Below are 10243 nucleotides of genomic sequence, written 5' to 3' on the forward strand. Positions count from 1 at the left end.
GAAAAACAAAGGTGCAGTGAATGCAGTAAAGTGGATAATGGATATGAAAAAACAGTAAAATAGCTAGCTAGCATAGTATAGGGTCCTAGCTAACCTAACCCTACTATCATCTAAGCTGGCATTCATGTTCGCAGGCTAACATCATTAAAGTGTCTAATAATGTCCACTGTGACAGTCACAAATCTACAGATGGTATCACAGCATACAGCACTCAACAATGTACATAAACTATAACGAGTGTCAGGAAGCACTAAGTCCTTCACTATTCGCCAAAATAGAAGCAAAATGTTTGGTGTAAGTTACCCAGCTTAAACCTCAGTGGCAGCTACCTTGTCTTGCCGGTAAAAAGGAATCCACCTCAAATGCAGCTCTTTTAAAGGATCTGAGCTGGAAAGAGTAGGTATTTGGTAGGTCAGCTTTTTGCAGAAATTTAAAATAATTAGAAGTGTGAAATGACCTTTAAATTGCATTAAATTGTATATGACATGTCTGCTTCAATTTTTGACAAGTGATTGATAATGTTAGGATTAATTGTGAAAACTAATCTTCTTTGTTCTTCTTTTCCCTCTCTGGAAGGATTATGTCATAGGCCAGTTTGAATTGAGAAGGCGTGGTAAGAGAGTATATAAAGCTTAGAGAGATGGGTAGGTGGCCATTTTGGAAGTTGCTGTGTGTGTGTGTGTGTGTGTGTGTGTAAAAGATTGGCCAATAAACTAAAGTTGTTCTCTGTTCAGTCAAAACAGAGTGATGTCTGCTGTTTTCACACCACACCCCTCTGCGTAGCACGGGGTTAAGAAATATATATCATAAAATTAAAATATTACACTATAACAAAACGCTTACTTGACAAAATTCACAGAGGAAACCTCTGGGGTGGAATAGTGTCATCTACCGAAGGATCATCTTCCTGTCAGCTGTAACATACATAATACTCAGTACTGCAACTCACCAAGGAAAAAGAGCTGAGGTGATGTTAGTGGCCCTGAATATGACTGGGTGTTTAGTAGGAAGGTCTTTGTTGTTGTTGTTTTTTTTATCCAGGAACTTTCTTAGAAGATTCAACTGATCAAGAATCTGGTAATTACATTTATTTCAGAAGCTAAAAGGGTCAGAAGACTGGAGTGGTGAGTAATGACTGTATCTGTTGAAAGGTGACATTTACAATGAAGTCTTCTTGATGAGTGGGGGATTATGACTTTTTCTAAGTTATGGCTACAGCTGGGAAAGAGACCAAGAAAGCCTGAGTTTCATCTAGATTCTTATTTCATATATAAAGATTGCATCTTCTTTCTTTGGCTGCTTACATAAAATTCCTGCAGATGGAAACCAAACAACACAAGCACATGATGGTAAATGAAGGAGCAATAGAGATCTGTGTGGCTGAAGGAGGAGAGGGAAAGTGGAAGAAATTAAAAGAGAACAGTAGAAAAATTAATCTCAGTGAATTTCCTCTTACAAGCCAAAAAGGCCCGTCATATTTGATATTTTGCATCTCGGTGGAGGAGGAAAAGAGCAGAGATGCTGAGTGGGCTCACTTGAAGAGTCATCAGTGGCAAACAGTATCGCCAGTATGATACCATACAATCTGCTTCCAGTAAAAGCCCAGGCTAAATTTGTCTTGTGTTGTACACATGGTAGTCAGGTAGCAGAAAAGCGGAGAGACACTGAGTGGGCAACATGAGCCCCGATGAGTATGCTCGCATAAAGCTAAGCCAACTGTTACGCCAACTGCCTAGTTCAAACACAAAAAAGCCATTCTAAAAATGTCAGCTGAAATCGAAATCGACTATCTGCTCATTTTTATTTGGGAAGACAGCGGCGTAGTGGAGAGTCAAACGATGCTTCTGTGTTATGAAGTCAAACCATATCAGAAAAATCTCTGGCTTCACAGCAGGACCAGAGAGGGATTTCAGAGAAACCCACTGCAGGCTGACAGGCTCTGTGAATGTGAATCATGATTAGAGGACGATGCAAGCCAGCACATGCCCTAAACTGAGCGTTCAGGCTGGTGAAGGATTGCTGAGCTTCCATGTGACCTTAAGCAAGGCATAAAGGCCTCCAGGAGTTTACATATATTTTCAGATGTCTACAAACCTGTGTACTATTTGTGTAGTTGTACAAGTGAGTTTATGTGCTGTATGTATGAGATACAGATTTGTGTAGGGAACCTCGAGTGACCCAGGAGCAAAATTCTCCGCAGACTTGAGTTCAGGGTTCATTTCCCAACATCTGTGCCTTCAGCTTGGTCCTGTGGTCCAACAAACAGAAACTGGCAGTGTTCCAGTGTGAGCAGCCAATAAGGGATCGTGTCCTTGTCACTGAACCACTGACTCCTACTGGGTAGGTTAAGGTCTTCTAGAAATGGCTGTGTGGGGCACTGAATCTGAAACCTCTAGTTGCTTTTGGTGAGGCTCTCCACTAGAAGCAAAAAAAAACAAAACAAACAAAACCCACTGCATGTGAATCCATTCCCAAACTATCTGGAGAGTACATTATGCAACAACAATCACTGTATGTAACTGAGGAAAGGAGGATAGATAACAGTGTTAAACAGTATTCAACACGCTTTCAGGACTATTACAATTACTCATTGAACTGAGTCGACCCAACATTTTCACTCATCTCAACATTTGAGCCACAACCCAGCAAAGATTCTTGAGGCAGTGGTGCTGTGTGCCTGGACAACAATAGCCGGGGGCAGAAAGCATAAAATTACAACAACGTCATTATTACCAGAAGGGACATTGGTCCCACTTCCACTGGTGTTCTACTCACTCACTCTCTGTTCTGCAAAAACAAATGCCACTGTGTAACACATGTTTTTGTGGACTAAGAGAAGGTATTCAATTACATCCTTCACGGCTTTTTGATCCATAAAACTGTAGTGAATTCTTGGTTAATAATATTAAATAAGTAATATTTAAATAAGTAATAATCATTAGCTGTGGATCTTAGATTTGCGAGGACAAGGACTGTCCATTGTCACCGAATTGGTTCAAAATCTTTTAGGAGCAGCCAAAAGGATGGAGAGTGAACTGTAAAGGGCGAATGGTGGAGGGTTCAGTGGTCTCAGGATATTATCTCAGCTTTTTATGGACAATGCAGTGCTGCTGGCTTCATTGAGTAATGAGCTCCAGCTCACATTGAGGCAATTTGCAGCCAAGTGTGAAGCAGTAAGGAGGGAGAATTAACACCTCAGAGTTTGGAGTTTCCAGTTGTCAGCAGAAGAAAAGGGTGGACTCTGTGCTCCAGGTTAGGGATGAGTTGTTGCCTTGAGTGGAGGAGTTCAAGTATGCTAGTTTCCTGTTCACAAGTGGAAGGAGAGTAAAGCTGGAGATTGACAGATGAGCTCTAAATCAACGCTGTTAATTTATCAGTGCTCCTAAACTCACCTGTGGCTCTAAAAGAATACGATCACAGATACAAGCAGCAGGTTGCTCCAGTGGGTGGAGTAACACAGAAGACCCACTAGTTAGTCCTCCACATCAAAAGGAGCCAGTTGAGGGGGATTGGGCATCTGCCTGTGCTTCAAGGACACCTTCTGAGGAATTTCACTGATATTGAAATGGATGGAAAGAAGCTCTTTAATCAATGTTTCTCTGGAATTTAAAAGCAGAGACAAGATTTGTAACATTAATTTTGCCCATTACCCACTGTCATTAGATGAAGAGCAGCAGGGATGTTTAAATTAATTTGTCATAAAATGAAACCAAAAGCAAAACTAATTTGACCATGACGTTGGTAAGAAAAATATTCTGCTGATAGCACAAAAGTAAGTGATGGCGAGAAAGGGAAAAAAATGAGGGAAAAAAGGAAAAGAAAAGCTTCCAAATTGCTACACAACTCTGTAAAAGCTCCTCTGCATGTGTTCCCACTGGATGCAGAAGGAATGATTTCTGTAGAAAACTCTGAAAAACACTTTTCCTTTATGCACTGCATGGTAATTTTTATATGGCCAATAATGACTGAAATGATGGGGAAACTGTTCCAATAATCACCATTATATTTAGATGTCTGTCTATGAATCATCTGTCTTGAACATCAGTGAGATCTTGGCTCAGCGTAGCACGCTTTTGTCTCGCAAGACTGATGGATCGCTGTGGCTTGCACGTGTAAAACAGCCAAGATTACTCATGTGGACTGCAATCATCCAGCTCCACAATAGGCACGTTAAGGACAAAATAATCATTCACACTTCATCTTCGTCTTGGATCAGAAAACTTAGCCAAGAGCTTACAGATGGGCATCTCCTCCTGTTTGTGACTGACAGAAAAAAGGCAGCTCTCTACGACCAAATGGCCAGTGACCAAAATTTTAAGCAAAACAAATTGTGAGTCAAAGCTTAAAAGGGAAAAAGATAAAGTGATTTTGAAAATTATTAAGCTCATTTTCAAATTCTTTTGGGCTTTTCTCCTCTAATCTAAATGGACCAGGACACAGCTACAGCAGATATATGAAGTAGTTCTTTATCAATATTTTTGTTTCAAAGCAACCTAAACCCTAAATGAATAAGACAAATGGAGAGGCTTCAGGAATAGTTATCCAGGCTTCTTGAAGGACATTTAAAGCTCTTCTTTGGATCTTGGCTGCCTTTTGTTCCGTTTTACCTCAAGGTTATCCCACACTGGTTCAGTAATACTGGAGGTTCCATTGTGTGTTTTTATATCATCATGCTTTTACTGTATTGAGTGTGTTTGAAATCATTATCATGCTGAAAAATTAAGCCATTAAGAAGGAGAAACTTTCCAGATGGTATTTCATGTTGGATCAAAATCTGACTGTGCTTTTCTGTGTTCATAACTCCATGAATTTTGACAAGATCCTCAACACCACTCCAAACCATGACAGCACGCTGGAGTCTCCAGTGTGCTTTGCAGATGGCTGTAGGCACTCAGTGTTGTACCTCTCTCCCGACGTCCTCTGTACATACTCACAACAATTTGAACCAAAAATCGCAAATTTGGATTCATCACTCCATAAAATCTGTTGCCACTGAGCTTCAGTCCAATTCTTGTGTAATTTGGCATACCTCAGTCAAGAATGGCTTCTTGACAGCCGCCCTTCCACTGAGAGCATTTCTGATGAGGTTTCAGTGGACAGTAGATGGTTCAGATGCATCTCTCAGGTTGTGTGACAGGTTTTTGCTGCATTTTTCTCTCCATTTCTTAAGGACATGACATTCAGTGAATGTTCATTGTGAGGGTTTTTTTTTTTTTAGACAGACAGACAGACAGACAGACAGACAGACAGACAGACAGACAGACAGACAGACAGACAGACAGACAGACAGACAGACAGACAGACAGATAGACAGATAGATAGATAGATAGATAGATAGATAGATAGATAGATAGATAGATAGATATACAGACAGACAGACAGACAGTGTATGTGTAAATGAATGGTTCTAAATGCTGTGTATTTATAGTGTATGATTAATCTCTGTGAGCCTATTTTTCCTTTTCTTTTTTTAAGACTGTCACCTACGGTACAGTGCATTGGTGTGAACTGTGTCTGATTTTAGTTCTCTAATTTATGGGCAGCAAACTAGACAAGAAATAAGCTTGATTTGAAAATAAGGGAGCTGAAAAGATGTGTTGTTTTGTACGCACACACGTGTATGTGTGCATAATCTCTGTAACTTCAGGGAAGAAGGTTGTGACTGAACACCAAATGTGACTGGCTGCACGCTGCAGTCAGTGCATGTCTCAGTGCCTTTGTGTCTCAAGTCTAAAAGTCTTTTGGCCATGAAATACAATAATAAAGTTTGCTTTAGACAGTTTTGGGGGACAACCCGAGTTATTTGCACAGACAGACAAAAAGAGAGAGGGGGGGGGGGGGGGGGGGGGTGTTGCACACAGACAAGATGGAGGAAGAAGGAGCAGAAGAGCGAGCAAGAGACAGATGGGGGACAAAGCTAAATGGATCCAACACATCCCCACTGATTCTGACAAATGGCAGAGTGACAGAGTGAGGCGACTGCAAGACACACGCGCTCTCTGTCACAACTACAGGCATCAATAGTCGCGTGTCACAGTGGCAGTGGTTAGAATCCAAATAAGTTCAGCCAGAAAAAATAAAACCGATTCAAGTAGCAAATAATTGAGAGCAGTCTGAGTCACACACATATATACCAACACATACACAAACACCACCCACCTCTTTTACCCTTTCACTGCAGGCTTGCAGACATAAGGGAAGCATGCCTGTCACAGCATACTAAGCCAACAGCTAGAAGCGACAGTCTGACTGAGTGGTCTGGCAGCACTTCAAATGCTGTTATTGATCTGTCTAGAAGTCAAGTTATATTGAGAAATGCAAAAGACTTGACTAGTTAACATCAAATGCTGCTCCTGAGCACATGCTACTACTGTATGATGTATGATGGACATGTGATGACTACAAAGTGAACAAAACAGCAGGCATCTTCTGACGTTTTCTTGTTTTTTCTTTCATTGCTGATGTCGGAGATAAAACCTCAGTCCTTGACAGGTCTGTTCATTTTGTTCACTTTACACTAGAATATATATGTTGAAGGTTAAAAAAAAAAAAGAAAAGAAAAGAACCATATAAAAGACACGCTGATGTAAGATTAATTACACACAAATAAAAGTATTACATAGAGTCTGACTATATTAGATCACATATAGATTATATTTATTTATTTATTTACAAAAAAATAAATGTTCAAAATCAGTCTTTATCAGTAAGAAAAACTGTAAAACCTTTGAATTCAGGTAAAAGTCTAAAATGTATATCCTTCACATTTTTTAGTTGTGTCCAGTGGGCCAGATTAGAGTCTTTGGTGGCCTGATTTTGACACCCCTGATCAAGAGTTTATTTCCTTATTAGATGACTTTCTCACATCAGATCTATTGCGAGCAGTAGGAAGAACGAACTTCCTTTTAACACAAAGTGACCTCCATCTGAACCAGGCTCAGGGAGAGTCAGCCAGGCTGGCGGTGAGGTGAAAGAGAATCACATAATAAGGAGTATGGACTAGCTATATCACAATCACTTAATTTCTTTTAGATACTATGTTCCTTATTTTGGCACATATGAAAAAAGGAGCTCCAGAGATTTTTCGAATGTGTGAAATGAAAGACATACCCTGGCCAAACATTAGTCTAACATTCTGGACAGCATTATTGCAGCCTAAAGGAATGCTAAATACAATAAATGTAGTTTTGCCTGAAGTTTATAAAGTAGGCTTTATATCTTTGACACATGCTCATACTTTAACTGATTTGTGTCATGTGGGCTAATAGTTAAATATACCTGGGTGGATATCCACTGGGTGGAAAAGTCTGCAGTGGGTTTTTTGTTTATTTGTTTTTAAAAAAAATATTGCCTAATGGAGTTTTATATTTTTCCAGGCTTCCCAGCAGTTCTGTCAGTCAGATCAGTTTGTTCCTGGCCTAATTTCATAAAAGCATGGGTGCATTGTGTTCTTGGCAACCTCTAAAGTCTTTTGTCTCTTACAAGTTGGGCTGATATTCTGAGTTTCTTTTTGTTTTGACTGGTGGATAAAGTGTGATGGCCTGGAAAGTTGTTTTCGTGAGTCCTGATCAGCGACTCACAGGTTTGTGAAGTGGGAGGCAACAGTGAATAAAACTGCAGGATTAGTTTAGCCGCCTGTGCGTGTATCCTTGTTGCTTTTCCATTCATCTTCTTAACTGTTTGTTCAGTTCAGGATCACAAGGGGGGCTGGAGCCTGTCCCAGAGTTCAGGGGTACACCCTGGACAGATCAGCAATCTGTTGCAGGGCTAATACATAGAAAACCATTCACACTCACACCTAATACCAATTTAGAATCAAGATTAACATAATGTAAAGTCTTCGACATATGGGAGGAAGCAGAAGTATCACCCAGAATCTTCTTGGTGTGAGTGCTGGGCTGAGTATCTGACTTGTGTGTGGGTATAATACCATATGCTCCTGGTCTGAAGTATGTCCACACCCTTCAGTGGTCATTACCTACAATAAGGTGTGAGGAATTTTGATCACATGGCATTTGTGGATGTGTATTTGGTCCATGGCGTCTTTCCAACAACTGTGACATTGACTGTACATCTGCACAGAAGTTTTCAGTGCGAAAAGAAAAACTACTAAAAATTACCAGAACTAGTAAAGACAGTACAACGTGTGCACACACGCTTTAAGTGGATTATAATTGTAAAGAAAAAGGAGATTCTTGGTTACCTGCAGGCCAACAGTGCATGTAATGCAGGCCAGTCATTTATTTATTTAATAGTTTCACCAGCTGCTGTGTGCTTTTGCACAGATTATTATCCTGTATTTGATTTAATTCACAGTTTCCAGTGCATTTTAGACAGACCTCATCTCACAGTTGTTTGCTCCAGTTAAACAGAGACATACACAAAACACAGAACAGATCAATACCTTAATTAATATGAACACTAAGTCTGTGTAAGACAGTGGTGTGGGTGCGTATTTAACTTTAAAAGGGAAAAACAAACAAACGCTAGCTTCAAAACAACATAAGATCAGTATGGTACGATCAGATAATTATTTATTGGTTGGTATTTAATGTGTCTTTTTGGATTGGTAAGTCTGTGCTTTGAAGCAGGATTTTATATTATCCACGTAAGGTCAAGTTTAATCCTGGCTTTTCCGTATTTCAAAGTATAAACAGAGAACAAAAAAGTATAGACACGCAGTATATTGCCATATGTTACATTTTAGATTAGCAATCAACAGGTAAAAATGACAGCCTACTCACCAATAAATTCTCCAGAAAATAGCGTCACCATTCCTAGAAGATTCCTCAGACCAGTGAAGATTATCTGATGTCACCTCATTGGTACTCTAACCCAGTGTTTCCCAACTTTTTGGAGCCGCGGCACATATTTCACATTAGAAAAATCACAGGGCACACCACCAAACAAAAATGTCACTAAAATCATATTGATCATTTTCCCCTGTGCACCAGGCAGAGCGGAATTGGCTGGATTTGTCCCCAATATACATTTTTTGCTTTCCTCTGACTACTACTCATGATTGGGCTTTCATCTGGCTCGAAATTTTCTCCAGGTCAGACTGACTACTTACAAAAAAATCTATTACTATTTCGCGCTGCGTTGTCTCACTCGCAGCATGACGGGATAAATTCTTCTTCGTCTTCTTGTTATACTGGCAGTTAGCGATACATTTAATTGGAACAATAAGTTGTATCGCCCTCTAGTGGAAAAGAATGTAATTGTTCTGTCCGTTACTCATGCCGGCCGCTGGGACGCTAAGCGACTTCTTGCTCCAATTAAATTATTCACTTTGTTGCCAGTAGAGCTGTGATTGGTCAGAAGATACCGATGAGCAGAAGAAACCCTGGTTTACTTTATAGCCATTTTTGTGATCGCCAGTTTTAGGGTAAGTGAATCCATATAATTGAATTATACTCTGGATATCTTACAGGTGACACTGTCCAAAACATCCCACATATACTTCAGTTGTGAGGATGGAGTGAGTGAATGAATAAACGAATTCATGAACAACCTTTGCCCTGTGATAGATTGGGATAGGCTCGAACCACCCCGTGACCCTGAACTGGATAAATAGAAGAAAATGGATGGATGGATGGAAGGATGGAATGGAAGTCATTTAAATGTTTAAAAAAGACACATTTATCAGAGGTTAAGGTTCAGTTACATTAGACTACTCTTTATAAGCCATCTATCATGTTATACGTTAATGTTTTTGTGGAAATACTGCAGAAAAATTCAAGCGAAGTCAACAAGAATGTCAGGAACCATAGTTTAACTTTTACATCTTCTGTTAATCATGTTAATAAGTCTGATGCAACTATAATCCATATTTTCCTAATAGCTTAATCCAACTAGTGTTACGTCAGACAGTTTGCAGCCTGGACAGATCACCAGTCCATCAGAGAGCCAACACAGAGAGACAGACAGCCATTCATGCCCACATGCATACCTACAGCCCATTTCCGCACACAGAAATGCATACGTGGGAGGAAAGTGGAGTACCTAAAAGAAACCCACGCAGTCTAAGAGAGAGGTCCACACAGAAAGGCTGCCCGCCAACAGGAATGAACATTCTTGCTGTCAGGAAACGGCACTGACCACCACAAGCCGCCCGCACACACACACACACACACACACACACACACACACACACACACACACACACACACACACACACACACTAACTAATCAGAATACAAGTGTCTTAGATTTATGTGCTTTGGCACATGGCTAAGAAAAC

The 10243-nt window shown here is 40.1% G+C and overlaps 1 long non-coding RNA gene across 1 annotated transcript; it reads right to left on the reverse strand.

Moving 5' to 3' along the window:
- Positions 1-782: 782 nt before the first annotated feature.
- LOC309718417 lies at positions 783-9105 on the reverse strand. The gene is made up of 4 exons (XR_014279969.1): positions 8745-9105; positions 3393-3599; positions 3195-3303; positions 783-2418 (listed from the first exon to the last, which is right to left on the reverse strand). It is a non-coding gene; the product is annotated as an uncharacterized lncRNA (long non-coding RNA).
- Positions 9106-10243: the final 1138 nt, after the last annotated feature.

This window comes from Aulonocara stuartgranti (assembly GCF_965226115.1).
Source record: "Aulonocara stuartgranti genome assembly, chromosome: 12".
Taxonomy (NCBI): domain Eukaryota; kingdom Metazoa; phylum Chordata; class Actinopteri; order Cichliformes; family Cichlidae; genus Aulonocara; species Aulonocara stuartgranti.